The sequence below is a fragment of the Macaca fascicularis genome, chromosome 16, assembly GCF_037993035.2.
Source record: "Macaca fascicularis isolate 582-1 chromosome 16, T2T-MFA8v1.1".
Classification (NCBI taxonomy): Eukaryota; Metazoa; Chordata; class Mammalia; order Primates; family Cercopithecidae; genus Macaca; species Macaca fascicularis.
This window is the reverse complement of record NC_088390.1, coordinates 78,382,511-78,399,083: the sequence shown is the minus strand read 5'-3', so window position 1 is coordinate 78,399,083 and position 16,573 is coordinate 78,382,511. Positions and strand designations below refer to the sequence as shown.

At 42.7% G+C, this 16,573-nt stretch overlaps 2 long non-coding RNA genes across 5 annotated transcripts in view; both read left to right on the top strand.

Annotated features, from left to right (window-relative positions):
• LOC102136812 (uncharacterized) overlaps positions 1-386 on the top strand; it is a 41,430-nt gene extending 41,044 nt beyond the window's left edge. For both annotated transcript variants that reach the window (XR_010581979.2, XR_012426083.1), the window contains one exon: positions 198-386. This is a non-coding gene — a long non-coding RNA (uncharacterized lncRNA). The remainder of the gene's footprint in view (positions 1-197) is intronic.
• LOC102136274 (uncharacterized) overlaps positions 1-16,573 on the top strand; it is a 154,180-nt gene that overhangs the window by 104,959 nt on the left and 32,648 nt on the right. The window contains exon 1 of one of the 3 annotated variants that reach the window (XR_012426081.1): positions 14,086-14,362. The exons of the other annotated variants lie outside the window; for them this stretch is intronic. This is a non-coding gene — a long non-coding RNA (uncharacterized lncRNA). Of the gene's footprint in view, positions 1-14,085; positions 14,363-16,573 lie in introns of those variants that run through there. 3 annotated transcript variants of the gene reach the window in all.

Here is a 16,573-nt window from a genome sequence, read left to right as displayed (position 1 = left end):
GCCCCCCTCCTGTTGTCTACCTCTTTCAATTATGAGAATAGAGGGCATAAAGGCCTTTTTTTATACATGAGGAGGACGTTCATGGCTTTGGGTCCTTTTAGACATAAGTCTTCGGCCGTCTAGGTTATAATTACTGCTAGATAATCCTTCTTTTTTCCTATTGTTAAAAACCTTCATATTTATTTTATTTACCACAGGTGAAAACCATCCATTTCTTGGAGAAGTGCCACTGTGGGGCTGCAAGTCCCAGGGTCAAGATTTCTATGTGTCTCTTTTTCCCTTAAAGTGGCTGAAATCTGAAGCTGAAATTGCAAGTGTCATGGAGTCATTGAATCTCATAGTCTTGACTGATAAAAGTTATTAAATGTCCTCTGGTTCAACCTTCTATTTAATGTGGAAATCCTTTCTACAGTAACCCTGTGTGGGAATCACAGTTCACTTAGGGGCTTAGTCTCATAGTCAAAATGTCTTCTTCCTAAATGGGAAATTACTTCCAGCTTCTACTCACTCAATAGTTGTTTAAAACTCTCTCTCTCTATATATATATATGTATATCTATAGATATATAGAGATATATGCATATGTGTCTATATACATATATATTTATATATGTACATATATTTATATATGTATATATCTATATACATATATATTTTTATATATGTACATATATCTGTATATGTATATGTATCTATATACACACATAAATATAAATAAATATATATATAGAGAGAGAGAGTATATCTCTGTCTAAAAGCAGAAGCATAAAACATACCTTTAACACCAGGGTCCAGTTAGGTGTGAGTGCCACACGCATGCTGCTGGGCCCATGGGATGTCAAGTTTAGTAAATCCCAGAATTTGCCTTTAATAAGTTCAGAGTCTAAATATCTAAATATATATTTTAAAAGATGTCTAAAACAAGTTTCCTACTAAAAAGTGACTTATAGTCTAGAAGGCAAGGAATGACAGCCACTCATTCTTTCTTTCATGTGGTAATCATAATGGTAATAAGAATGATACATGACATGCATTGAATGCTTTCTCTGTGCAGGTACAGTTTTAAGTGCTTGACATGAATTAACTCATTTAGTCATCATAATAACACTGCAAGGTAGGTAAGTACTTTCATTAACTTACCCATTTCGCAGAGGAGAAAACCGAGGCACAGCTGCTCAAGATTATACAACTAAGAATAAGAGGACCCAGGATTCAAAATAAAGCATTTTGCCTCCTGAGTCTGTAGACTGTACTGGTATGCTATTTAATCTCTTGCAAACAGCTAAGATGTTTGGTAGAAAGAGAGAAATGCCATGAGAGAGAAAGGGCAGACTCCTGTGCTTGGAAAAGATGGCCTGTTTTGATGCCTTTGTAAATGATTTATCCCTGGTGTCGGCTTCTCTTGGGCATGTTTCCAGGTATGAGGGAGAAGGGAGTCACTGGCTTCATCTGTTGGTTGCCACCTGTAATTTACAGCAGCAGCGTTCACACTCAACTGGAACTTGGTGTTAAAATGATAATATTTTATGCTTTTGCTTTTAGTGGGTGACAATAAAAAATCAATGGATTATAATTACAGGACCTTGAAGTTCAGTGTTGCCCCAGACTGTAATGAAAATCCATTTATGGTATGACAACCACAGATTAGCAATTTATCTCTCCCGAAATAGCAAAGCAGTTTATGGTATTGCTGGTTTGCCACCACTTACAGAAGGGACCAGATAATGTGCCAGGTTGCCCCGTGAGTAATAGCCTGGTTTTATTATACAGGATAAATCAATCACATAGCTTCTTGCGTTGGCTTAATGAGGTTAGATTAGCATGCACGGAGCTTGGGAAAACTTGTTGGTCAATAACCTCCCAGTGCTGATAGAGGACCCTCAATGGGCTGAATCTGGAGTGAATACTCAGCAGTTTGCCTTGCAGGTGGGTGATAAGAATCTGAGACTTGGTTTGGGAGTTGGTTTTCAAGAGGGGACGATTCCTTTTTCTTTCTGTCTTTTTTTTTTTTTTTTTTTTTGAGACAGAGTCTTGCACTGTCACCCAGGCTGCAGTGCAATGGTGTGATCTTGGCTCACTGCAACCTCCGCCTCCCAGGTTCAAGCAATTCTCCTGCCTCAGCCTCCCGAGCCGCCTGGGATTACAGGCGCCTGCCACCATGCCTGGCTAATTTTTTGTATTTTTAGTAGATATGGAGTTTCACTATGTTGGCCAGGCTGGTCTCGAACTCCTGACCTCGTGATCCACCTGCCTCAGCCTCCCAAAGTGCTGGGATTACAGGCGTGACCCATGGTGCCCGGCCAAGAGGGCAAGATTTCTAAAATACAGTTAAAACTGCAGACAACTTTTGTAGATGAGTAGATCAGTAATAAAACAAACAAACAAAAGTCCAAACAACAAATCTTTAAGAACTGGCAGTCTTTGTCATTTCCCTTTGAAATGATGGATTTATTTAGGAGAGGACATACATAGAAGGGGAATGGATTATAGAATATCACACTAGTTGATGGCCCCCAAAGGAAAGCATCCTGCCTCTCTATGGCTAACATTGGTTGGGGCATGGAAGCTGTTTTGGCACAATATCTAGTGACTCCCTATCTTTCCAAGCTCCCTTATGTCACAAGTGCCACCCTTTATTGCTTGAGCTAGGTTCATGGCAGGAGAAAAGGCATTATAGTTTCCGTCTGCCCTTTGTACCCTGGCTTTTCTGTAGATGTATTAGAGCCTACCTTTGAATATCTTTCAGACATTTGCCAATAAGAACAAGCTGAAAGTAATCAAGACCTTCTCTCTTGGTGAGCCTTCCTCACTAAATATCTCTCATGAAGCTAATATCTTAATTTGCCCCCACTCTATGTGTACAGCTAATAAGAGTGCCACACATTAGCCTGGGTGCAGTGGCTCACGCCTGTAATCCCAGCACTTTGGGAGGCCAAGGCGGGCAGATCATGAGGTCAGGAGATGGAGACCATCCTGGCTAACATGGTGAAACCCCGTCTCTACTAAAAATACAAAAATATTAGCCGGGCATGGTGGCGAGTGCTTGTAGTGCCAGCTAGTAGGGAGGCTGAGGCAGGAGAATGGTGTGAACCTGGGAGGCAGAGCTTGCAGTGAGCCGAGATTGCACCACTGCACTCCAGCCTGAGTGACAGAGCGAGACTCCGTCTCAAGAAAAAAGAAAAAGAGTGCCATGCATTAAAAATTAAAGTAACCACAAGGAGTTGTGTTGTGGGATCTGGAAGAGGGAAAAGCAGACTCAGAGAGAGTTCAGGTGAGGTCCAATACTGGCATTCTCTATTTCAGGGTCAATCATGTCTTGCCTTTTGGAATGAAGCCATAATCCCTAAGGAAATTCTAGAAGAGGCACATTTGAAGACTTTTTGCCTCCATAATGCGTTTCATATTTCATTTCAAATTTCTACTTTGTCCTTTCTATTAAGAGACTTAGACTTATCAGAAAAAACAAAGGTTTTAGTTCTCGTATGTCAGAAGATAGAAATTTGTTGACATTGAAGCAGAAGGGGGATAACTGAGACATAAGAAAGCACGTTATAAAAGGGACCGTGACGGTGTATCAGTCAGCGTTGGTTGCATTAGGGTGTGGTAACAACCCTCAAACACTTTGTAACCTTTTCATGTCAAATAAAACACAGATATAGAAACCCACACAAAACAAATATTTATCATATTATTAGAAAGCTGACCGGGCGCGGTGGCTCACGCCTGTAATCCCAGCACTTTGGGAGGCCAAGGCGGGCAGATCACAAGGTCAGGAGATCGAGACCATCCCGGCAACATGGTGAAACCCCGTTTCTACTAAAAATACAAGAAATTAGCCAGGCACAGCCTGGGTGACAGAGCAAGACTCTGTCTCAAAACAAAACAAAACAAAACAAAACAAAACAAAAAAAAAAACACCTAATATCCCTGTAACCAGCACTCGGGTTGGGAAATAGAACATAGATAGTCACCCCAGAAATCCCTTCATAAGCTTTGTCCTTTCGCTTCCTTCAAAACTAGCTGTCTTCCTCACTCTTATGGCAATGACCCCACATCTTAATGGATTAAGACAATGAAAGTGTATTTCTTACACTGTGTGTCTATCACCAGAAGCTGAGGTGATAGCCTGCTTGTCATTGTCATCCATATTCTGGGACTCAGGCTGGAACTTTCTGGAATATTGCCAGGGAGCAGGGCAGAGGGCACAGTGCCTTCTGGGGGAATGCACATTGGCTCAGCCTGGGTAATGAGTGGTATACATTACCTGTGTTCACAACTCATAGCCCAGCACCAGTCACAAGGCCCCACCAAATACCAGAGCCCAAGAAATGTAGTCCTGTGGATATGGTTTTGCTGTGTCCCAACCCAAATCTCATCGTGAATTGTAGCTCCTATAATTCCCATGTGTTGTGGGAGGGACCTGGTGGTAGGTAATTGAATCATGGGGGTGTGTCTTTTCTGTGCCGTTCTCATGATAGTGAAAAAGTCTCATGAGATCTGACGGTTTTGTAAAGGGGAGTTCCCCTGCACATGCTCTCTTGCCTGTTGCCATGTAAGACATGACTTTGCTCCTCATTTACCTTCTGCTGTGATTATAAGCCTCCCCAGACATGTGGAACTGCGACTCAATTAAACCTCTTTCCTTTATAAATTACCCAGTCTCAGGTATGTCTTTATTAGCAATGTGAGAACGGACTAATACACCTGCGATGTGCCCAGAAGGTAGGGCTAAGGAGGGATCAGGAATATTTGGCAAATAGAAGTCTACCACAGTTCTGGAACTCAATGCTGGGTTCAAATGTTAGCTCTATCAGTGGCTAGCTGTTGCTTTGGATGAGTAGTTTAAAATACTCAGTTATGTCATTTAAAAAAATGAGAGGAAATTCATAGGGTCTGATATGGTTTGAATCTGTGTCCCCACCCAAATCTCATGTTGAATTGTAATCCCCAGTGTTGGAGGTGGGGTCTGGTAGGAGCTGATTGGATTATGAGGGTAGATTTCTCATGAATAATGATATGGTTTGGCTCTGTGTCCCTCTCATCTCGAATTATAATCCCCACGTCGAGGGAGGGAACTGGCGGGAGGTGACTGGATCATGGGGGTGGTTTCCCCCATGTTGTTCTCGTGATAGTGAGGGAGTTATCATGAGATCTGAATGGTTTATAAGTGGCAGGTTCTCCTGCTCTTGCTGTCTCTCCTACTGACATGTAAGACATGCCTTGCTCCTCCTTTGCCTTCCACCATGATTGTAAGTTTCCTGAGGCTTCTTCAACCATGCAGAACTGTGAGTCAATTAAATCTCTTTTATTTATAAATTACCCAGTCTCAGGCAGTATCTTCAAAGCAGTGTGAAAACAGACTAATACAAATGGTTTATTACCATCCCTTTGGTACTGTCCTCCTGATAGTGAGTGAATTCTCCTAAGATGTGGTTTTTAAAAGTGTGTGCACCTTCCCCCACCTTGCTCCTGCTTTCACCAAGTGAAGTACAAGCTCTTCCTTCTCCTTCCACTATGATTGTACGTTTCCTGAGGCCTCAAGCAGATGCCAGCATCATGCTTCCTATACAGCCTGCAGAACCATGAGCAATTAAACGTCTTTTCCTTACAAATTACCCAGCCTCAGGTGTTTCTTTATAGCAGTGCAAGAACAGGCTAACACAGGGTCCTTGAGATAATTAAATGAATTGATGCTTGATACAGTTTGGCTGTGTCCCCACTCAAATCTCATCTTGAATTGTAGCTCCCATAATTCCCATGTGTTGTGGGAGGGAACCTGTGGGAGGTAATTGAATCACGGGGGTGGGTCTTTCCTGTGACAGTGAGTAAGTCTCATTAGATCTGATGGTTTTATAAAGGGGAGTTCCCCTGCACAAGCTCTCTTGCCTGCTGCCATGTAAGACATGTCTTTGCTCCTCATTTGCCTTCTGCTGTGATTGTGAGGCCTCCCCAGCTATGTGGAACTGTGAGTCAATTAAACCTGTTTCCTTCATAAATTGCTCAATCTCAGGTATGTCTTTATTAATAGCGTGAGAACAGACCAATACAACGCTTTACAGTCTTAGGGCATAGCCTGGGCATCACAATATTTACTGAGATGAAGAATGTTTAAACATTCCCTATTCAGGTAAGATGTTCAAGATGGAAAGAGATTCCCTCTGACCACTGTCTAAGATGATGTGGGGGAAACAATCAGGTGACATTTGCAGTCTGCATTTATGTACCCCATGTGTAAACACGAGGTAACAGAGTGATGGGCCATTCTTTGAAGCACCTTGGAGTCTTTCTATCATCCACTCCATGGCCTATTAGTTTGAGGCAGGGGATGGGGGAGGGAAGGAAAGACGAGACGTTCCCATTGCTAGATACCTCTGGGGTTTCTATTTTGTTGTTGTTATTGCTTCAGAATGTTGATCTTTCATTCTTTTTTGGATGACAAGAAAGTGATTCATGTTCAAGGGGTGGGGTCCCATCCTCTGTTTCACTGACAGCGAAACTGTCAAAAAACCCATCCTTATAAACACCAACCTGGCAAATGAGACCAAGCCTCCATATGGAAAATCAAAGTAAGGGATTTGGCAGGGAGTTGTAAAGATGGTTTGAATCAGAGGCAGAGACAGCCCATGGATATTGGGGTGGGGGTTTGGGGGCTGTCTGCACCAGCGTGCCAAGAAGGCTGGGAGCTTGGGCCAGTGAGTTTTCATTCTTGGGAGAAGGCAGGCCCTATTTATGGTGGAATCCAGATCGTGGCAGGTCTCTGGTTTAAATTCGGCTCATTGGAGGGTCCTCCAAGCTAATTGGGAAGGAGCCGGCTGTATTTTCTTTCCTGCTTAATAACAAGGGGGAATTGCTTACAGCTCTGGACTTTATTAGGGGGGAATTTGACATTGTTTTGTTGGACAGAGGCTCCATCCAGGGAGCTAATCTCTCACACCTGTTTGGCTTTGTTACGGAGCCAAGGGTCCCTGGCTTGTTTGCTATTGGTTATTGTAGGGACTGATAAAAAAAAAAAAGGAAGGAACAGACCAGATAAAGGATGCGGATTTTCCTCCTCAATCTTAACTCTAAAAATCTAGACCTAAAGATGATACAGATGCCAGTGACAGAGTTAATAAGTCCAATGTCAGTGTATGAATTAGGTCCATTCAAAAACGCCAGTGCCCAGGTGTAGTGGCACGTGTCTGTAGTCCCAGGTGCTCAGGAGGTTGAGGTGGGAGGATCCCTTAGGTCCAGGATTCGAGGCTGCAGTGAGTTAAGATCCTGGGTGAAAAAGATCCCATCTCTAAAAACAAAAAACCCCCAAAATACCCACAACCCCTCTCTCTCACAAAAACGCCAATGCCCTCAATACTTATAAAGTATCTGTCATTTGCAAGGCATGGTCCTGGGCCAGTAACTTGTGAGTTAAGCAGAGCTCCTACCCTTTGGGGAGTTATATGTTAGTCATCCCAAGAAAACACTGGAACATGTCTCAGGATTCTAGGAAGTTGGGACTCTCAGCAAAAGGGATTCCTTAAGGAACTGATACTGGCTCCTTGCCTGGGCTTTTTCTTTCACTGGAGTAAACTCCAACGTTATAGGCTATTTCATAAGTCCAGGGAACCTGGCCCTTTATCCTTTGGGGGAAATTTTACCCTAATTAGTGCTCTTAGAAGAATGATTAAGAGAACCTGAAGAAAATACAAGGCGAGCGTAAGACACCTGGAGGGAATGGAAAAATCCCTCTTCCTGTGGGATGAGCACGTGACAAAGCCTGGGGCCTTCTGGGGACCAGTCACACACATTTCCTCTTCTTGTCATGTGAGCTTTGAAGAAGGAGGAGTCCGCCAATGCTGGAGCAAGGAGCTCTTTGAACAGCTGAAGCCTTAATAAAAAGGTGCTGGCTCTTATGGATTGAAGAGCAAGGTGTCTTGCACTTTGATTGGTAGCTCTATCTCTGGACTTGAGGTGTCTGGGTTTGTATTTCAACCAGGGCCAGGCCCACATCATTTGTGGGGCTCAGTGAAAAATGCAAATGCCGGGTCCTGGCCAGGAATCAGCAAGTCATGGGTTCATAACCCCCACACACAGTAGACTGGAGACCCCCAAGGAGATTGCAACTTCCATCCCAGGACGTGCTCAGAATCTGGATTGGGATTAGGGAGAGGCTCCCCCAGAGGTGGGATTGGCTGCTGCCTTCCCCATCTGGAGATAGCACAAGGTATGCTTCTGACCCTGAGCCTCCATGGGTCTGTGCCCAGCTTCACCACTTACAAGCAGTAAAAGCTTGAGAATGTTACCTAACCTCTTTCTGCATCGATTTTTCGGTCAGAGTCATGATGATGACAGCAGCTGTCTCAGAGGGATACGGTAAAACAGTTAAAACCCTAATACACTTGAAGTGCTCAGAGCAGTGCCTGCCTCTTAACCAGCAGTGCTGTTAACCATTATTATGGAGACAGATTCACCACTTGCTTTGCTGTGGTAGGGTATATGCTTGGAGCTATATATTTTTTTCACCCAGTTCTCCCAAAGGGCCCCGACTTGTTCTCTTTGCTCTCTTGTGACCAGTGGCAGGATATTCTAAGATATCTTTTCCAGGCTTTAGGAGGAGACCCATATTAATATAGAACACAGAATACTCTGCCCCTTCAATACACACACACACACACATGTCCACACATACATAGGCACACATAGTCATACAACACAAACACAACACAAACACACATACTCCCCTTAACAGTATTAAATGTTAAGGTGAGGTTTTTTGTTTGTTTGTTTGAGACGGAGTCTTACCCTTTCGCCCAGGCTGGAGTGCAGTGGCGCGATCTCGGCTCACTGCAAACTCCGCCTCCCGGGTTCACGCCATTCTCCTGCCTTCACGCCATTCTCCTGCCTCAGCCTCCCGAGTAGCTGGGACTACAGGGGCCCGCCACCTCGCCCGGCTAATTTTTTTGTATTTTTAGTAGAGACAGGGTTTCACTGTGTTAGCCAGGATGGTCTCGATCTCCTGACCTCGTGATCCGCCCACCTCGGCCTCCCAAAGCTCTGGGATTACAGGCGTGAGCCACCGCGCCCGGCCAGGTGCGGTAATTTTTAAAGGGCCCTAAGGAGATGAGGGTTCTTTGGGGATACTAAGGGTCCCCACGAGCAGCCAGCAGGGGTAACCAACCACTGTCATCCCACCATTCACATTCAACTGCAGAAACTTTTCATTTTCTCTGAAATGTATTTTATTGTTTCTAATAGAATTTTGCTAGAACACATAGAGCTTTGCTATTCTGAAAAAAAGAAGTATGAAAACCAGCACTTTAATCAATGGTGCTGTAGGACCTTGACTCTGCCATAGTTATGAGTCTACTGAAGTTTTGATTACTCTGGCCAGGGGTGCAGTGGCTGAAGTGGGCACACAGACAGTTCAAACCCTGGGCTCTGATATTAAATACCCTTTACCCAAGGAGGTACAGCTAATAAGCTTGGCTGGGATTGGCAACATGGCTTGCAGATTCTCTCTCTCCCCACTGAACTGCCTCCTTGCTTAAACTGAGGTCTAAGAGGGATAGAACTTTCCAGAAGAGCTGTTCCAAAAAGAGTATTTTGACTTTCTCATGAGAATCAGAAGACCTGGGTTCTGTTCTTATCTCAGCCATTCTCCATTGTGTGACTTTGGGCAAGCTATATAAGCCTTTTGAACCTTAGTATGCTCATCCACAAAGTGGTAATACGCTCTAGTTTATTTTTCCCACAAGAACATTACGAGGCTCACACAATATGGTTTGTAGAAAAGTCCTTTTAGAAAATATAAAACACTATACAGATGTGTGAAAAATTTAAGAATATACTCTTGCCTCCTTTGTCTGTATTTTTTTAATTAAATTTTTTTATCTGTGTAAATTTAAGGGAAGCAAGTGCAATTTTGTTACATGGATATATTGAGTAGTGGTGACGTTTGAGCTTTTAGTGTAGCCATCACCTGAAAAATATACATTGAACCTATTACACAATTTCTCATCCTTCACCCCCCTTCCACTCCCCTACCCTGCCAAATGTCCAATATCTATTATTCTGTATTCCATGTCCATGCGTACAATTACTAGCTTCCATTTATAAGTGAGAACACACAGTATTTGTCTTTCTGTTTTTTTGTGTGTTGTTTCTTTTGTGTGTTTTTTGTGTGTGTTCCTTTGATGAGTCTTGTTCTCGGTGACCCTGATGAAACTTGTACGGCAGGTAGGAATAGCTCACGTTGCTTCATTTTTCTACCAATAGCCTTGTTTCTGTGTTTTGTGATCTGCCTCTACTAACCCCAAGTTAAATGATGGACTAAACATATACATGCATGCACATATGCACATATTTCTATACCTCTATTTAATTATCATCCTATAAATTATTCAGATTACCCCCTTTCCTTACATATAGGTATGCTATTGGACAGTAAGTAGTGTGATGGTAATTTTTTTGAAATGGGGCCTCACTCTATCACCCAGGTTGGAGTGCAATGGCATGGTCTCAGATCACTGCAACCTCTGCCTCCCAGGTTCACGCAGTTCTCCCGTCTCAGCCTCCCGAGTAGCTGGGACTACAGGTGCGTGCCACAACTCCCAGCTAATTTTTGTATTTTAAGTAGAGACGGGGTTGCCCTATGTTGGCCAGGCTAGTCTTGAACTCCTGACCTCGTGATCTGCCCACCTCTGCCTCCCAAAGTTCTAGGATTACAGGCGTGAGCCACCATAGATGGTAAACATTTAAGAATCAGCTCTCAAAAAAAATTCATGTTAATATGGACATAAGTTTACTATAAATTTTATTGATGTAAAGGATGTATAGCGCACAATTTGCAAATAATTATAAAATATTAAATATCCTTTATTATAAATTCCATATACCTGCTTGATTCTCACAAAAGCATTTTACTGATTTTTTTCTTTTGCAGTTGGTGAAAAAGTACAGTTCCAGCATTAGTGCTGGTTGATATTTTCATGTCTGTTGAGAAATGAAAGAATGGCAGGGCATGGTGGTTCAAGCCTATAATCCCAGCACTTTGGCAGGCGGGCAGAACACTTGAGGCCAGGAGTTTGAGACCAGCCTAGCCAATATGGTGAAACTCCATTTCTACTAAAAAATACAAACGTTAGCCAGAGAAGGTGGCACTTGCCTGTAACCCCAGCTACTTGGGAGGCTGAGGCAGAAGAATTGCTTGAACCTCAGAGCCAGAGGTTGCAGTGAGCTGAGATCACATCACTGCCCTCCAGCCTGCATGACAGAGTGAGACCCTGTCTCAAAAGAAAGAGAGAGAGAGACAGAGAGAGAGAGAGAGAGAGAGAGAGAATCCCAGTTACTTGGGAGGCTGAGGCAGAAGAATTGCTTGAACCTGGGAGCCAGAGGTTGCAGTGAGCTGAGATCACATCACTGCACTCCAGCCTGTGTGACAGAGTGAGACCCTGTCTCAAAAGAAAGAGAGAAAGAAAGAGAGAGAGAGAAAGAAAAGGAGAAAGAGAGAAAGAAAGAAAGAGAGAAAGAAAGAAAGAGAAAGAGTAAGAGAAAGAAAAGGAGAAAGAGAGAAAGAAAGAAAGAAAGAAAATAAATGAAAGAATTAAGATGTATGTTGGAAGGTCAGTTCTTAGTCAAATGATGTAAGTGATTGCTTCTCTCAATCAAGGAGTAGTTTTTGAATACTGGAAGAACATTTCCTTAACTTTTTTTTGGTTGTTATTTTGCTACTCACCATGTAAAAACCCTTGACATGATTTACTTTTATGTTTAATCTGCATTATTAATATTTTCTTCATCGCTGTCTCAAGTCTAGACAATTACAAAACCATAAAACCATGATTTATGGCATTTTTAGATTTCCATGGTGTCAGTGTTCCCACCAAGGCCTATTTTAAGCTAAAAATGTGACATAATTGAAATAAGAGCAGGGTAGAGATGCATGGTAGTCACTAGGACACAGTATTTCCACCATATAAACACAGCAGATGTAAACAACCTCCAGAGTGTAGGTAATAGTAAAATAACAAGGAAGTGATGAGCTCATTACCTTTGTTTTTAATACAATTTATTTAGTTTTAAGTTTATAGAATTTAACTTTTAATAGTGGCCATGTTTAACAATTGGCTCAGAAAACTCTCATAAATTTAATAATTGGCTCTTGTGAGTGGGTGTGGAACAGCTCCAGCGTACCACTCTATATTTGTTTTCCTCTTCCTCGTGAATCTGGAATTTTTCAACATTCGGAGAGAGATATTGAGCACTTCTATGTGCTAGATGTTGGAGATTTGGTGACACAGTCCCTGTCTCATGGAGCAAATAGTCTTCTTGAAAATCAAATAAGCAGTGATTTAGAGCAGTGGTGTAAGTGTATCTTTGTGTTTTATTTACAAGAGAGCAGAAGTCCTGTTTGGTGTTAAGGTGCACGCTTGTTCCATTCTTTTTTTTTTTTTTTTTTTTAAGATGGAGTTTCACTTTTGTCGCCCAGGCTGGAGTGCAATGGTGCCATCTCAGCTCGCTGCAACCTCTGCCTCTTGGGTTCAAGAGATTCTCATGCCTCAGCCTCCCAAATAGCTGGGATTACAGGCACCCGCCACCACACCTGGCTAATTTTTGTATTTTAGTAGAGATGGGGTTTCACCATGTTGGCCAGGCTGGTCTCAAACTGCTGACCTCAGGTGATCCGTTTGCCTTGGCCTCCTGAAGTGCTGGGTGAGCCACCGCGCCTGGCCCCTTGTTCCCTTCTTATTTGCCAGTTGTGTTGTAGGGGTAGCTTTTTGTGTCAGGGTTTTCCAGTTTTCTGACTAAAAATTCTTCTTTTTAATAAAACGTTTGGCTAAGGAGCTTGACGCTAAGGATGATGAGCTCCTGTCTTGAAGTTGCCTTTTGAAGGCTGACTATATTAACAGGTGTGGCACCTGCCTCCTTTGGAAGAAAGGCCCTCTAAACACTTTATGATTTGTATGGACCCAGGAATTCCTTTTCCTTCACTGTCAGAACTGATTCCCAAGCCTTCTACCCTCTAACCTGGGCACGTGCAAATTCTGGATCCCAAGCAAAAATAAATACATGAATAAAAATTTTAAAAGGCCCACATACCCTTTGTTGAGAATAAAAGAGAGTTCATGCTGAGAGGGCCTCCTCATTTTGTAGGCTGCCCTGAAATCAGAGGATTTCCAAGCAATGGTTACACCTCTGCTTATGTAAAAAGGTGTGGGGCTTGATCACTTCGTCCAGACACGGATGCACCTGTGCAGGTACATGGGCCTGCAGACACAAGGACACACACACAGGGAGAAAAAGGCTCCCTTCTTGTCTTAACAAAGATTGTTCATCAGAAAGGGTTAGCAGGGAGTTCTCTGTCATCATGTGTAATGTCCCCTGAAATGACTTGGAAAAGTTTAATTATGTGAGTGCCTTATTTTCAGCTCCTGTTATCTTTTGAACTCTGGGAGGGTGGGGGGATGGGTTACCCTGAAGCTCAGGCTCTTTCTAAAGAGCCTTTGTCTTTCTGCCCAGGTATTAAGTTGGTGGCGCAACAATCCTAGGTACATTTGGTTCACTTTCCTCCGCCCCAGTCCTCCCCCCAAGCGCTATCCTGGGTCTGAATGTGGGCCTGTGTTCTGGCCCACCATCCTCAGGCCTGTACAGGGGACCAAAAGAGAATGGGCCACAGGAATGCACCCAGAACAGAGCCAAATTGTTCAAGCTGCGTGAAGAAGAAAGAAAAAACGGGAGGAGGGTGCACGGGGAGGGAGAAGAAGAAAAGCTTTCCTTGTCGGTTCAATTTCTCCGGAGATATTTGGAGGATAACATCGTAATTTTTCAGGGAGGGGCTGCAGGGGGAGCAGAAAACGAGAGAGCCGAGTTTTATCGGCACAGTGGCCCATACAGAAAGGTGACATTTGAGAGAACAATTGCTAGGTTGTTTGGCCACATTTGCTTCTATGAATGAGGCTTAAGAAAAGGTGTCTTTGGATTGCTACTAATAGTCATCTTCATCATTCCTGCTCTCTCTCTCTCTCTCTCTCTCTTTCTCAGTTCCCTTATGAAATAAGGGCACACAGGTAATAAACAAAGCACTATAAAAGATCGGATTGAGGTATTCTGTGGGCTCATTCAATGTTTGGAGCAAGCTTTCTGCACTCCACTGCCGGTACTTTCCGGCTTCAAAAGCAGCTCCGAGACTGAAGAATAGTAGGCAGGATTAGACTAAGGCCTGGGAGTTCTACAACCCTGCTGAATTTAAAAGAACCATATTCTTGGTCAGCTAAACCACACCCGATGGCCAAGGGCAGAGGAAAAGATGGCAGGGTAGAGACTCTTGGACTTACTCATTTGGATTTTGGAGTTTTACCTGACTTGGTCAAGCCTCATGCCAGATCCAGGTGAGTAGCTGCCTGGGCTAAAAAGCTGTCAGTTGAATCTCGTTTTTGCTAACCTTGACAGAGGATTCACTGTGATCCTTATTTCTTCTATTTTTGCCTCGATGTAGGCACTAGGGGTGACTTGCAATCTCCCAGCAGAGTCTGTTCCGGCCACCTGCTGGGGGAGAAGCCGGCCAACCTCTACAAAGGAATTGTATTGATGTGTAGGAATTGGGGGAAGGGAGTTAGGGAAGATAATCAGCAATGGATTGATGGAGAGAGGTATGAATGACTCTTCTCCCAAAGGGCAGGCTTTCTTACCATGAATCTTCGTGCCTCTGGCCAGGCCTCTATCCCCTGCCCTTGCCTCCTATATATTTCTCCTTTGCTCTCAATCTGCATGATTCCCCATAAGCAAACAAGGGAGCTGTTGGAAAGTGTGAAGGGCCCCTGCCTGGTTTGCAACACAAGAAAGTTAAGTGAGTGAGCAGCAAGCTGTGGATCGGATTTCCTACGGCATATTGGTACCCAGGGCGCTTATCTAGAAAGTTCATCCACATGAAGGTGCTGCTGAGCTGGGTTCCCACAGGCCGGGCCTCTGGGCTGACAAGTAACTAAAGATGAAAGGGGGACCCAGGGGTTTTGGGGCTCTGTGTTTCATCAGAGCCTCAATATTCTTTATTCTGCTATTGGTTCTCCTTCTCCTGGATTACAATAATCATTACTGGCTATGATCAAGTAATAGACCTGAATGGACTTATATCCATTTTGCAGAGAGGAGTACAGAGGTTAAATGGGCTTGTGCCTGTGCTTGTATTTGCAGAGGAATGCCCACCCGAATGTGATAGATATACTTCAAATATTTGCTTGACAAAACCTTGAAAATGCCATACTGCTTACAGACAGTAATTGTATCGGTTGCTGAGTTCTAGGCATTCCGAGGAGAAAATTCTTCTAGTAGCGATATATTCCCATCTATCTTATGACCAGTGAATAATGCCAGAGAGTGGTCTCATGTATACCTTTTATAACACTAGATTCTCCTATATCTACACAATACATTTAGCCTCAGGATTTTAGGTACTTTCCAAATGAACCCATTTATTATTATTATTTTTATTAACCTCCATTTTGTGAGTAGAGAAAATGAGTCATCAGGGGTTTCAGTTATCTTCCAATTATTACACAGAAATCTTTCTGAGGTTTAACTAAAATCTTAGCCTTCCCAGATGACAAACAGATTTGTATGTGCATGTGTGTTTAAGGGTATGTATTAGAATATACATCATGGGAGCTGTATACAAACGCAGCGGGTATATCGCTTGTTCTGTTAAGGTGTGTGTATGAGAATAAATAATGGAGAATATTGAGTCATTGTAATATATTGTAACTTGGTGACTTCGACTCAAACTCTAGACTTTTCAACAGAGACTTTTCTGATAGCCTGCTGTGTGAGAAATGAGGCTGAACGCTGCAAAGACATGGTATTAATTCGTAGGAACGGGGTTATATTTAATACCTCATAAAAGTATTTCATAGACACGTACAAAGTTTAATATAGGTCTTCCCAATAATGAACAATAGATGCTTGAAATCTCCCCCAATTGGCCATTGCATAGAAAATTACCTCTTGATTTGCTCAGCTTTGAGGCTTTTGTTTCCTTTGCTTGCGTTTCCTAAGCAGTATGAATTTCTCTAGAAATAAAAGGGATTTTTAATATGGCTACTCTAAAATAAATCAAGCCTCTGGTTTTAACTGTGCCAGGAATATAGTAGGGAATCAGTAATGGTTTGAAGATTGAAGAAATGATTGAATAGTTCCCTGAACTGTAGGTATTGATTTATGTTAATGTACACCTCTATATTTATTTATACAGGCATGTGCTTTCTTAAGTGGAGTAGTCAGTTTTTTGACTCAGTTGACAAGTTCTTATCTTAATGTCTCATTTAATTGATCAGCGACTTAAATTCAGTCAGTTAAGCGGTTGCTTTGGTATTTTGTAAATATATAAAAAAAACTTTTGTATCCTTGAAGTTTCCTTCTTTGTATTTCCCATCATCATCTATATTTAATCAATATACATTGAGTAGCTTAAGATAAGACCTCATTTCTCTGAGACTACACTTTGAAATACGCGTGCAGTATAAGTCAGGTGTACCAAATCTTGGAACAGAATTTAACTTCTTTTCTCATACTTCCTGATGGGAGACCTTGAATGACCAGCAGTGCTA